Genomic DNA, 14134 nt, shown 5'->3' on the forward strand with positions numbered 1-14134 from the left:
AAAGGGTTAAAAATGCCTCCTAATGAAAGTCCTATGCAACTGCTATTAGCCGAGGAAAAAATCCACAAAAAATAACTGCAAGTGAAGCTTTTACTGTCATCTGTAGTCTGGCTTCCCAGCCTTTCCCAACCTTTGGGTCCTAGATGTTGCTGGACTATAACTCCCCAACCAGCATGCCCAATGGTCAGGAATGATGGGAACTGTAGTCCAGCAACCTCTGAGGACCCAAAAGTTGGGAAAGGCTGTCCTGGGCCATACAAAGTGTGGTCTTGGCTTGGCTTTGATCAAAGCCACCATTGCTTTCAGTATTTCATCCAACAATTGTCTGCTGAAAAGGAGGCATTCTTGTGTACTTGTCACACTCCTGTTCTCACACAGAGGATGCCTGAGCAGCTTACCTCCACTAGGTAAGCTTTTTGCTGAAACCCATCCAAAACTGTATCCATTCATTCACAATGCTCTGTTCGGCACTCACCTCTACAACAATGTTTAATTTCACAAATGGATCAGGTTGTACTTTGCACAGAGCAGCTGCCCCTTGCTGTTTCTGGAGAGGCAGGAATTGGGGTTGGATGGAAGGAAAAGCAAGTACATTCTAGCACTGGCTGAAACTGGTCCTCTGCTCTCTCGAAAGTATTCTTCTGACTCTTTTAGAGAGCACAGTAAAGTTTCTTTATTCTTTTGTTGTGTGAAGGATTAAGCTAACATTACTGTTGAAAGGTGTCCATGGGGTTGTGGGTTTTTTCTCTCCCTACCAAATGTTTCTCCAAACCTCTGCAGCCTCTCCAGCTGCTTGCATTTCCTAATCTCAAACAGCCAATAGGAGGACTTTATGGTGTCTTCCCCTGGGTTTTAACTGAGGCATGGGAAGCCAGGGAGGGTGGCTACCAAGCACCTGAGACCAGTGCACTCACTGACTTTGTATTTAAGGGAAATCCCTCTCATTAACTTTTTTTAATCTTTCTTCACTGATTTCTTTAAAAAGTAAAAAGGGTTCACTTTAAAAGCAAACAAACAAACAAACAAAAAATCCACTGCAGTCAGGCAGCATCCCTGCCTTTTACTAAACACATGATGAGGTTTTCAGTACGTGCAGGGACCTAGAAAAGGCTACAGAGTACAGACCACCAGAGAGATGATTTGTAGAATGAAAGGTAGGCACCCCTTGGCCACCTCAAAGTCAGCTAAGTGGAACAAAGCTCACACATGAGACTTTCATCAAAATTTTCTCCGTCCTTTGAGAATTTTCAAAAGCAATTTCTTTTCTAAAAGGCATAATAATGACTAAGGGCTCATCCAGACGACTGTATAATGTGTGACATGACCGCTTTGTGTTCTCATTATTTTTCGGTCGTCCTGATGACGTCCCGCACAAAAGCGCATTTTTGCATGGTTAAATCCGCTTTGGCACAACCGCGGAAAATGCACTTATCTTTTTTAAAGCATGAATCATCCGCTGCAACGTTAGGGGCTCGGATGTAATACCGCGGACTTTAGAGCAGGAGGCGTTCTGTGGGTGGTCATTGGGGTTTCCCCATTCCCCTTCCTTCATTTTCAGCCAATCACGTATTTCCACTTTTGCGCATGTGCAGGAATGTGCTTGGAAAAGCCCAGGAAACTGAACCAATCAGAACCACGGGATGTTATGTCGTACTCCTCAGATGTGGAAATGTGCATTTCCGCATTTGCACACAAGGAGGTACTACAGTGGCTGGGTAAACTCCCCTTAGCTTCTCCTGCTTCTCAACCTGAGGCAAAGTGCGTGTGTAACAAAGCCCTGGTAACAGGACAGAGGTGAAGAAATCCCTTCGACCGAACCCTCCTGCCGGCTCTGTACTTCTTTCTGCTACTCAGGCTGGTTGCTGGGTCCTGGAGTGCCTCGCCAAGGGCGAGTGAGCAGCCAGGGGGAGGGCAAGCTAGCGAGGGGTGGGTGGACCGCTGGCCATGTGGTCATCAGCCTCAGCACTGGTCGCTGCACTGCCCAGGCAAATGGAAGCCAGGGGCAGTAGCTGCAACAAAAGGCGGGGGTGTGTGCTGGCCACAGCTGATCGGTTCACTGCACTGCCCCAGCAGCAAGCGGCAGTTACTACAAGAAAGCCGCCTCATGCCTTGCCCTTTGCTTCATGCTGCCTCTTGGGTGCTCCTCCTTCTGCCTGGAACGTCACTCTCCTCTCCTCTCTGGGCTACTTGCTTAACTTTTGGGAGGAAGGGAGGGAGACAAAACAAGCAGAAGCAAGCTGAGGTCCCATTCCCCCTGCCCACAAACAGGAGAGGGAAGTAAGCTCCCTGCACCTGCTCCTTCTCTGGCCAGCGAACGATGCATGCCCCTACTGCTAGTCATGTGTGAAATGGAGATGGCTCGTGAGCTCAAGGTCGCCTGGGAACTTTCCCCAAATCCCCAACTTGCAAGAATCTGCTTGGTTCCGCAGTAGTAACTGCAAGGCACATTGCAGCTTCTGGTCTTGGTGGCCTTAAATGTAGGGGTGGTTAGTAGGGAAGGGGAAGGAAGGGCACCCTGCCTGCTTCACACTTGCCCTCGGCTCAGAGCACTCGCAAACTTCCAGGGCGAAGGAGATCGGCACAGACCTGGCCCTGGACTCCATGCTCTACCTGGCTTGTAAGAGCAGTTAGGTTTTTTCCCCCTTTTCTCTCTCTCCCCCTTCTTCCCTTTTATTTTGCCCCTTTTAAGGATGAAAGGAGTGTTTTTGCTCACTGCAGAGCTGCAGAGCTGCTGCTAATGCCTGCTACCAGTGCTTGTTAATTTTACACTTAAGTGGAAATTGTTTCAAGGTGAGCAGATACATTGTATCCAAAACAAAATAGTTGCAAAGCATAATAATCCGATCCCTTTATGTCCATTTTGCAGAGCTGCTGCTGCTGCTGCTAGCTGCTGCTTGTTAATTTCACATTTAGGGGGAAATTGTTTCGGAGTGAGCAGATACATTGCTCACTCACCCTCCGCTAGCTCCCTTGCTCGTCCTCCATTACAGCAACTTAAATTCAAATTTCCTGCTCTTGCATCCAAGCGCCTGTGTGTGCTTCGGTGCAGGGAGCACACGTCATATTCTGTGGACCAATTGGCTCATAGGGGCGGAGTTAGAGGTTGGACTTTGGGGAAATCTGGAAAGAATGTTTGATGTGTGGCCGAAAAAACAGCGGTTTTCTGGACATTTTAAAAAGTAAAAAAACAGGCGAAAAAACAGGAAAAGACAGAAGTGGGGACTATCCAAGCACCACGCGAACAGGCAAAATGTGGATTATCCAGGTGAGTTTGGATGAGCCCTAAATGAGGATGGTGGTTTACCAGGGACATGTACCACAATTCCTGCCATCATCAGATCCAAGGGGCTCTGGCGATGGTGGGCCTTTGCAGCCATGCTGGGGAAGACTTCAAAAACCCTTTTCCCTCAGGAGCGATGTGGCCATGCATGCCTGTCGCATAGCGGGCAGAGCAGGGTGGCTATTTAAGCCCTGCTCAGTCTGCCCTTGGCCTCTTTCTGGCCTTACGCTACACCCGCCCACCCTTCCTTCAAGCAGTACAAATGTAACTGGTCGCCTCGGGGCCGGGTAGGAATTTTTAGCTCGCCAGCCTTCATTTGCTGGCAAGTTTTTTGCCTACCCTGTACTGTTCTTCTAATTCAGCTGATTCGCTCAATTTTATTTGGCTTAATTTGATTTGGCTGATTTGTTGCCTGGCCTTGTAGTTTAATCTGTAAATAGGTTATTTGGTCACGTTTGGATATGTGAATATGTGTGGAATTTCACAAGGTAGAGTTTGGTGAGCACCCTTAGGCATCCTTTAAGGTGATCTGTGGGTTCCGAGGCCTGCCTTCCAGGTTGTGCGGCCTGTTGGCAGGATAAGGCTCACCTTTGGGGCTAACCTGTAACACCCACTCAGAGTTGTGCTGCCCTCAGGGGGGGTGAAGCAGGAAGGCCTCCCTAACCACCCTGTGGGGATGGGGCCCAGAGAAGGGGATTGGGATTGGACCACCCCCTTTCCCATGGCAGGGTGTCCTTGCCCAACTGGGTATGAGACAGGTTACACACTTTTTTGTGCAGATCATTTTATTATGCAATCAAGCATATAATTGGCTTTATTCCAACAAACATGGCCCTTGATTTACCCACACTTCATCTTGTCTTACCTCTTCATTTCCTGGCTATACGCTGCAAATTAGGGCCTACCTCTGCTAACTAGGAACACTTGGCACATACTGGGCCAGATTTAGGGGCAGGTATGCAGGGTGCTAGACTTAGGGGCCAGCTCAAACAAATAGTTCAAACTCTTCCATCTTCATTTGTAATGGCAGGTAACATTGACTTGCATGGAGTTGTTGCATTCATATTTATGTTTTGGCTGTTGTTGTTTATTCATGGGGAAAATTTGTAACACCAATGCCCATTCAAACACATTTATGATGGGACAGAGATAAGTCATACATACAAATCAAGCAACGAGACGACAAATTCAAAATAAAAGTATTCCCAATTAGCCTAAACAAGGATGAGCAGATGAAGGAGGAGCCAAAGCGACTCCTCTCCTAGGGCACCATTTGGTTTAGGGATGGGCTTGGAGATGCATACTCTTGCCATGATGAGTGAGGGACATAAGAAATGGGCCCGGTGTCTACTATAAAGTGCCTATTGCCCACCTTGCTTGCCTCTCTCTCAGAAGAGAGAAAACTCATAGCACCACTGCCATCCGCCATGATGATCTCTTGTATCCTGCTGTGCACACTTGCCCAGCCCCGTCCAAGCCAGGGAGCAAGCACATCAGGGTATATTTAAGTATACCCTCACCCTTGAACTTAGACTTCTCGGCAGAAAAGTCACAACTTATTAAGAGCGCTGAGTGATCTATTACATACATACATACATACATACATACATACATACATACAGAGAGAGAGAGAGAGAGAGAGAAATCTCTTAAAGAAAAATGTATGCTTAGTGTAATTCATGAAATTTCAATCTAAGGGAATCCCTGAGAGTGTGTGCTATAAATTATCCAGCAGGCGGCACTCTAAGAGCTGAAGTCCTATTTTCTGGAGGAAAAAGCTACATATTTTCATTTGATTCAAGCAAGAAAGAAGAAAGAAAATTGTGATATAAAAATCGATAAAATAATAGTAATGCTATAATTTGCATGTTTCTTGTGTAAACAAAACTGAATCCTAACAAAACTGATCCTCCATAAAAATGTTATTGAGCAAAGATTTACTACACACCAGCATACTGATATGCTGTCTCACTTGTGGAAACTAGCCCTGACAGTCAAAACCATGGCAGAAGTTTGCTCTCTTGGTTTTGTAAATGTATGTCTATCAATTAAGGCCTGATTTAATGGGCAAGGTTTGCATGCGTTTGGTATGGAACTATGGCTCCTCCAAGGAAGGACTAGTTCAGTCAACATCAATATATGCTGGGCTGCAGGTGAAAATACTTATAACGTTGGTATTTTTTAAAATACCCATATGTTCCAACTATTCTTATTTACTAGGGTTCCCTCCTTTTGCTGTAGAAGAAAAAACATTGCTCATTCTTTTATGTCAGGACCAAACTAGACAGTATATTAAATACTTTTTTTGTTACATAAATAGTAACCATAGGGAGACCTGATCAGGGTGAGGACTGCCTCACATAAGGGAAAAGGGTTTAATCTTTCCCCCCTGCACTATAGTTTTAATGAAAATCACCCCCTCAGACTGCTATTTGGTCTGAAAAGAAAAGTTCTTTCCCGACCATTAAATACCAATGATACTTTATGCGGCAATGATATGTGCATTCAACATACAATTTAGTGTAGACCTTCGTGTTTCAATTGGCCCTTGTCAGGAATCAGCCCTTACTCCAAAGCTGTCTGTGAGTCATCCAGTCATTTGAAGTCCTTTGCAGCTCTGTGATTCTATGAGAATGCATTTAGATGGATGCCCACGAGAGACCAAATAACACCTCTGTCCCATCCACAGACTGGCTCTTAGCAGTACACAACCTGCCATGTTACACACTGCAGTTGTTCAGACATATATTTTGAACTATTGATTTATACAGCCACAAGATATATACTATAGTCAGCATGGATTTTTTGCATTCTGCTATGATAAATTGGAAGTATCCCCCATGCCATTCTGATCCTTTCCATAAGCTCATTTCAAAACAAAACTTTACGAAACTTATAGTTGTGAACTCAGAAATGCTTGCTTAACAACCCTGTAAATGTTCATGGTGATACACAAAACAGTCAGAGTGTCTAAAAAAAGAGAGAGAGAAACCAGAGCCCTTTTGGACTTTTTTCTGTTCTCATAATCTGTTGAAATTCATTACAAATCAGCCATATTCACAGAGTACCTGTAATCCTAATACTGACCTTGCCCCATACTCTGACCTTCATCTTCTGCAGTGTAAACATTACAAAAATGCCAGGCTGATTTTTAATTAATTTTGCATTGAACTGAATGATAGTGTCGGGCATGCTCAGTAAGAACCAATTGTCAATGTTCTAAAAGCCATACTCACAGCTGCTGGGCTTGCCTAATCAGGGGGCCACACCCACACCAGACTTTGATTTCAAGTGAGACAGTCATGGCTTCCCCCAGAGAATCCTGGGAAGTGTAGTTTGTGAAGGGTGCTGAGAGGAGACTCCTATTCCCCTGAGGGAGCTCCAGTGGCCAGAGTGATTTAATAAGCAGCCACTCTGATTGATGCTCTGTGAGGGGAACAGGGCGTCTCCTAGCAACTCTCTTTTTTTTTTTCAATAATTTTTATTCAGATTTTCATAAAACATACAAGACAAAATCATAAAACATTCAAAGACAAAAAACAAAATCAAAAATAGTTAAACAAAAAGAAAAAAAGAAAAAAAAAACAAAAATAAAAAATAAAGAGTAAAATATTGACTTCCCATTTGTCAAAGATCAAATCAGTTATAAGTCTATAATATATAACAATCCTGTCTCTTAAGTCATATTATAAAATCACTTTCCTCCAGTAGTTATCTTACTTAATCATCAAATCTCATAAACATTACTTTATTCTTTCCACAAAAAGTCAAAGAGAGGTCTCAATTCTTTAAGAAATATATCTATCAATTTTTTTTTCCAGATAAGCATATCGATTAATCCATCTCATTACTAATTATGATAATCTTATTGTCATAACCATAGTCAAAATAAACATTTCAATTAATCCATCACATCAGAATCTGTTAGGTTCAGTAATTTCAGTAGCCATTGTTCTATTATCCCTATTAGTTCCATTTTCCATCTTCCATCTTCAGTAGTCTTGTTAAGTCCAGTAATTTCAGTATCCAATCTTCCATTATCAGTATTCCATAATAATCTTGCTGTCAAAGCCATAGTCATATAGTAAGAGTCTAATGGGAATTACCTCTATCCCAAATATTTTCTTGCCATCCATTCTGAATAGGTTGCTGAAATACAGCTGTAAAATCATATCTCTGTTCTTTTTTTCAAAATACACTGGGTCATCTCTTGAAAGTTTTTCCATTGTCACATGGCTGCAGTTAATTCCATAGATTTTCTCTATATTGGGCTCCATCACATCATTCCAGTCCAGAAGATTATCCATGCCATTAATAACTTTATCTCTAGAATCTTCATTAATTTCTTCAGAGATAACATTGAATTCCAAACAGTAGATTTTATTTCTAAAGTCCATAGACTCCAAATCTTGTTCCTGTTCCACGTTTGTTCCAATCTCCGGGATCTCCTCTCTCACAGGGACCCCTGTTCCAGTCTCCAGGGTCTCCTCTCTCACAGGGACCCCTGTTCCAGTCTCCAGGGTCTCCTCTCTCACAAGGACCCCTATGTCTTTAATCTCCTGTGTCTCCAAACAATAGATTTTGTTTCTAAAGTCCATAGACTCCAAATCTTTTTCCTGTTCCACGTTTGTTCCAATCTCCGGGGTCTCCTCTCTCACAGGGACCCCTTCCAGGGTCACCTCTCTCACAGGGACCCCTATATCTTTAATCTCCTGCTTCATTTTACTCAATTCAACTTTCAGCTCCTTACAACCCTGTCGCAGGTTTTGTTTCGTTATCTCAATCTCATCCATTATTTTCTGAAACATAGTTGTTTCCAGCTTCTCAGCCACTTTCTTAATTGCCATTTTAAAAGAAAAATATAGGAAAACCACTTCTTATTTCAGCAACAATTGGGTTAATACTCCAAACTTGGTGACATCACAGTATAAACAGAGCAGACAGCCTTATCTCTCCATAGTTAAGTAAACAAAATGCAGTTCCCAGGATCGAAACAATTAATGGCAGTCGTCAAGAAACAGATTCGTCAAAATAAAATAGACCAAAAAGAGAGTAGTCTCAGACAGTATAATATTCTTCAAAATAAAAATCTGGAATAGAAATCCCTCTTCTGTGTATATCTTTAGAATGCAAATCCAGGACAGCTTTTTGCAACAAAAACAGAGATAAGCTATTAATTAGTGCGTAGCAGAGAGAAGTTATGGCTCCCCAGTGAGATGTCAAAAACCGATCAATCTGGCAAATCTCTTTTAAACAGCAACAATTTAAGTCAAGTAAAAGAAAAATATAGAAAGAAGGGTGCTTGCCTGTTAGTGCGTTCTCTCTTAGAAGATAAGATGAACGTTCGCTTTAACAGATAGAGCTTGCTGTTGAAAATCCGTCCCACCTTCGTCGGCTGGACCTCGTCCCATAAATTAATGAGATCTGGTCGTCCCAACAAAAATAGGCTTTGAGGTTAATCTCTTCGTTTCTCCCTACCCGGGAGAAGTTTAATCAGTCAAAAAAAAAAGAAAAAACTGACTGATATATCTGAATAAGCTTCTTTTGAGGCAGGAGCCCGTCTCAAAAGCAGGCACAGGCTAAGTCACCCTTCCCGGAAGTCCGTCTCCTAGCAACTCTCAGCACCCTTCACTTACTCCACTTCCCAGGATTCTTTGGGAGAAGCCATGACTGTCTAAAATGAAATAAAGGCCTGGTGTGGATGTGGCCAGGGCTAGCTTTGGTTTAAATTTGGGTGGGAGGCTACATGTGCCTGCTGTAGAATAAAAAGGTGGGGGAAACACTGAAAAACAATGATACTGTTCACAATGTTTTCCTTTTGGAAAGGAAAGGGGCTTCCCTTCTGCCCATTGTCTGCCCACCCAATCTCCTCCCTCCTCCTCCCCTCCCCCTCCCCCTTTCCCAGGTCAGTTTCATCTATGCTAAGCATGATTGCAAAGGAGTAAATCCCACTGCACTCAAAAAGCATGAAATGATCAAACCTGCCCTCCTCCCTCCTATCCCCTCCCTCTTGCCCCTTCCCTCTCCCTCCCTTCTGCTCCCCCACCCCTTCCAATCCCCTCCTTCCCCATACTCCTACTCCTTCCCCTTCCTCTGCCCTTCCTCTCCCCCCACAGTCAGTTTTACCTATCCTAGGACTATGACCTGGGAGACCAGAGTTTGAATCCCCACACAGCCATGAAGGTCACTGGGTGACCTTGGGCCAGTCACTGCTTCTCAGCCTCAGAAGAAGGCAATTGTAAACCCCCTCTGAATACCACTTACCATGAAAACCCTATTCATAGGGTTGCCATAAGTCGGAATGGACTTGAAGGCAGTCCATTTCATTTTCAAGCATGATTGCACAGGAGTAAATCCCACTGAACTCAATAAGCATGCAAATGATCAGACCTGCCTTTTCCCTCCGTCCCCTCTCCTCTCTCTTCCCCGTCCCTTCTTCCTCCTCCCCTGCCCACTCCAGGCTTCCCTCCCCATTGTCAGTTTTACCTATCCTAAGCATGATTGCACAGGAGTAACACATATCTGTTGGCTATAGGTACATTCTTAAACTGCAAGGTTTTTTGCCTGTTAGTGAATAACATATTACAGGACAATGAGTCTCACTAGTTTCGTTTCAGTTACAGATGAGGAAGACATCTGTTTGGTTTGTATTTAAATATGAACATGACTGATGCATAGTTCCAAAAGCAACATGTGAATCTATCTTTCAAAATCTGCACTTCTCCAAATTCTTTTTTTTTTTTTCAATAATTTTTATTCAGATTTTCATAAAACATACAAGACAAAATCATAAAACATTCAAAGACAAAAAACAAAATCAAAAATAGTTAAACAAAAAGAAAAAAAGAAAAAAAAACAAAAAGAAAAAATAAAGAGTAAAATATTGACTTCCCATTTGTCAAAGATCAAATCAGTTATAAGTCTATAATATATAACAATCCTGTCTCTTAAGTCATATTATAAAATCACTTTCCTCCAGTAGTTATCTTACTTAATCATCAAATCTCATAAACATTACTTTATTCTTTCCACAAAAAGTCAAAGAGAGGTTTCAATTCTTTAAGAAATATATCTATCAATTTTTTTTTCCAGATAAGCATATCGATTAATCCATCTCATTACTAATTATGATAATCTTATTGTCATAACCATAGTCAAAATAAACATTTCAATTAATCCATCACATCAGAATCTGTTAGGTTCAATAATTTCAGTAGCCATTGTTCTATTATCTCTATTAGTTCCATTTTCCATCTTCCATCTTCAGTAGTCTTGTTAAGTCCAGTAATTTCAATATCCAATCTTCCATTATCAGTATTCCATAATAATCTTGCTGTCAAAGCCATAGTCATATAGTAAGAGTCTGATGGGAATTACCTCTATCCCAAATATTTTCTTGCCATCCATTCTGAATAGGTTGCTGAAATACTGCTGTAAAATCATATCTCTGTTCTTTTTTTCAAAATACACTGGGTCATCTCTTAAAAGTTTTTCCATTGTCACATGGCTGCAGTTAATTCCATAGATTTTCTCTATATTGGGCTCCATCACATCATTCCAGTCCAGAAGATTATCCATGCCATTGATAACTTTATCTCTAGAATCTTCATTCATTTCTTCAGAGATAACATTGAGTTCCAAACAATAGATTTTATTTCTAAAGTCCATAGACTCCAAATCTTGTTCCTGTTCCACGTTGGTTCCAATCTCCGGGATCTCCTCTCTCACAGGGACCCCTATTCCAGTCTCTAGGGTCTCCTCTCTCACAGGGACCCCTGTTCCAATCTCCGGGGTCTCCTCTCTCACAGGGACCCCTTCCAGGGTCACCTCTCTCACAGGGACCCTTATATCTTTAATCTCCTGCTTCATTTTACTCAATTCAATTTTCATTATCTCAATCTCATCCATTATTTTCTGAAACATAGTTATTTCCAGATTTTCAGCCACTTTCTTAATTGCCATTTTAAAAGAAAAATATAGGAAAACCACTTCTTATTTCAGCAACAATTGGGTTAATTCTCCAAACTTGGTGACATCACAGTATAAACAGAGCAGACAGCCTTATCTCTCCAATAGTTAAGTAAACAAAATGCAGTTCCCAGGATCGAAACAATTAATGGCAATCGTCAAGAAACAGATTCGTCAAAATAAAATAGACCAAAAAGAGAGTAGTCTCAAAACAGTATAATATTTTTCAAAATAAAAATCTGGAATAGAAATCCCTCTTCTGTGTATATCTTTAGAATGCAAATCCAGGACAGCTTTTTGCAACAAAAACAGAGATAAGCTATTAATTAGTGCGTAGCAGAGAGAAGTTATGGCTCCCCAGTGAGATGTCAAAAACTGATCAATCTGGCAAATCTCTTTTAAACAGCAACAATTTAAGTTAAGTAAAAGAAAAATATAGAAAGAAGGGTGCTTGCCTGTTAGTGCGTTCTCTCTTAGAAGATAAGATGAACGTTCGCTTTAACAGATAGAGCTTGCTGTTGAAAATCCGTCCCACCTTCGTCGGCTGGACCTCGTCCCATAAATTAATGAGATCTGGTCGTCCCAACAAAAATAGGCTTTGAGGTTAATCTCTTCGTTTCTCCCTACCCGGGAGAAGTTTAATCAGTCAAAAAAAAAGAAAAAACTGACTGATATATCTGAATAAGCTTCTTTTGAGGCAGGAGCCCGTCTCAAAAGCAGGCACAGGCTAAGTCACCCTTCCCGGAAGTCCACTTCTCCAAATTCTAACCACCATTCTGTGCAATGTCATTTCACATCCTACCTCAGTAACGAAAATACAGCACAATTTCCTTCAGCACACATACAAACAGAAATACAAAGTCAGCTCAGCTTGTGTCTATTTGTAGACATCCTTCTTTCTGCTAGGCTGTACTAAGAACTACTCAGTTCCACATCTGTGCTTGTATGCTTTCATAAGGGCATCAGTTTTGCACCGGATCTACATTAAGCCACAGATCTTAAACTGCAGTAAGCAATTGGGCCTGCTGTATTATCATGGTGACAAATTTAACATTACTTTTAATCTGTAGCTCTTTTTCAATATGCATGCAACCTGCACCTGCATCTTGTAACAATCACAAACATCCCAGGTCTTCTAATCCAAATTGTTTAGCATCCCATTTCACAAACCAATTCACATGCACACAACAGCATCATTACAGGCAGGCATCTTGTGCATCGGGGAGGGGGGGAACACCCCAAAGTGACAGTATGGTAACGCCAGTAGTCCACAAATCCACTCCACACCCTTGCGTGCAGTGGGCAGTGGCGTCACTAGGGGGGTGCGGGGGGTGCGGACTGCACCGGGTAACACCATCCGAGGGGGTGACACCCAGAGCTGCACCGCCCCTAGGCACCGGGAAGCAGGGCAGTTGCAGGGACCCAGGGAAGCAGCAGCAGCAATGACAAAGGGCGCACCAGAGAGGGGGAGAGAGAGAGAGATAAGCGACCCCTACCCCCAGCCAATAAGCCATGAGGGCCCGCCCCCAGAGGAAAGGCAGTCTGCGGGGCCAATTGGCTGCACCCTCCCATTTTATCTTCGGCCTCGCTTCCCTCCCCCTGCGAGGCTGGCGTCCATGCCCCCTCCCAGTTGCCTGGTGAAGCCTGAGGCCTGGCTGGGGCCTGCTCACCACTTGCCGCCTGCTGAGCTGCCGCACGGCTTCAAGGCCAAAGACCTCGTCTTTGCCAAGTTGAAGGGATACCTGCACTGGCCCGCCCAGGTAGGTCTGTGTGAGAGAGATTAAAAGAGCAGGGGGGAGGGAGGGAGGGAGAAAGAGTGCTCCTTGTCACCTGGCAACCATGCCCCTCTCTCCCTCCTGCACTGGGTGACACCAACCCTAGTGATGCCACTGGCAGTGGGATGGGTCACCCCCAAATCTACCCTCATCCCGTTTCTACTAAACTGCTCCTCTTTCCTTGTCACCACCAGCTAGCACTGAGCACGTCCATCTTTGCAGAAGGGAAGGGAAGAGACAGTTACTAGAGAATGTTCTTTTCCACTGCACTTCTCATAACACTTCCAAAAATACAACATAATCCCTTTCATCCTCTGTCCTGAGTTTGGGGGTGGGGGAGAGGGAATCATTATTATACTGTGCTTCAGAGGTGCTAGCTTCCAAAATCCACAAAACTGTGTGGATACAAAATCTCACCTTCTGGGACAGGTTGTGGTGGTTACAAAATTTTCATTGGCAACCACAACCAACCAAAATTTGTGTACTCTCTGGAACATACTTTTTAAAGAACCAATTAAAATGTCACAAAGTGGTGAGCAAACTTTCCTGTTCACGAGATGGAGTGGAGGAGGCACATGTTATATGAGCTTTACTGTTGTTGTTTTGGTTAGACTGTGGTAGGTAACACCTTCTCAGCAACTCCTTCTTTATAAAGTGCAGACCTGGGACTTTTCCATCATGCCCAAAGATCTTTTTTGCACCTTGCACTGCCTGAACTAACTGAGCTTGTATTATGTTGCCACCTCTGACAAACTTCTGACTGGTACTTTTCTATCATGCTCAGTGATATCTTTTTCCTCACCCACTTGTTTTCTTGAGATCCAACCTGAAGAAGAGATCTGGGGAACCCAAAAGCTTGCTTGGTGCCGTGTGCTACTTCTGTTGTTCTCAATCAAAGAATTGCCCTACTGCAGGGGTGGGGGGAATCTCTGGCCTACCAGGCCTGCCAATTTGGCCCATGCAGCTGTTTCAGGCAAACTACCCCCACCTGAAGTCCTACACTTGATGTCAACCAGCTGGTTGTTGAGCATTTAGGGAGCTCTGCATAATGGACTTTCGCAGGCACTGCCTATTACCTGTCCCACACCTAAGACAGGTGGGTGTGGCTTGC

This window comes from Rhineura floridana, chromosome 9 (genome assembly GCF_030035675.1).
Source record: "Rhineura floridana isolate rRhiFlo1 chromosome 9, rRhiFlo1.hap2, whole genome shotgun sequence".
In the NCBI taxonomy this organism is placed as follows: domain Eukaryota; kingdom Metazoa; phylum Chordata; class Lepidosauria; order Squamata; family Rhineuridae; genus Rhineura; species Rhineura floridana.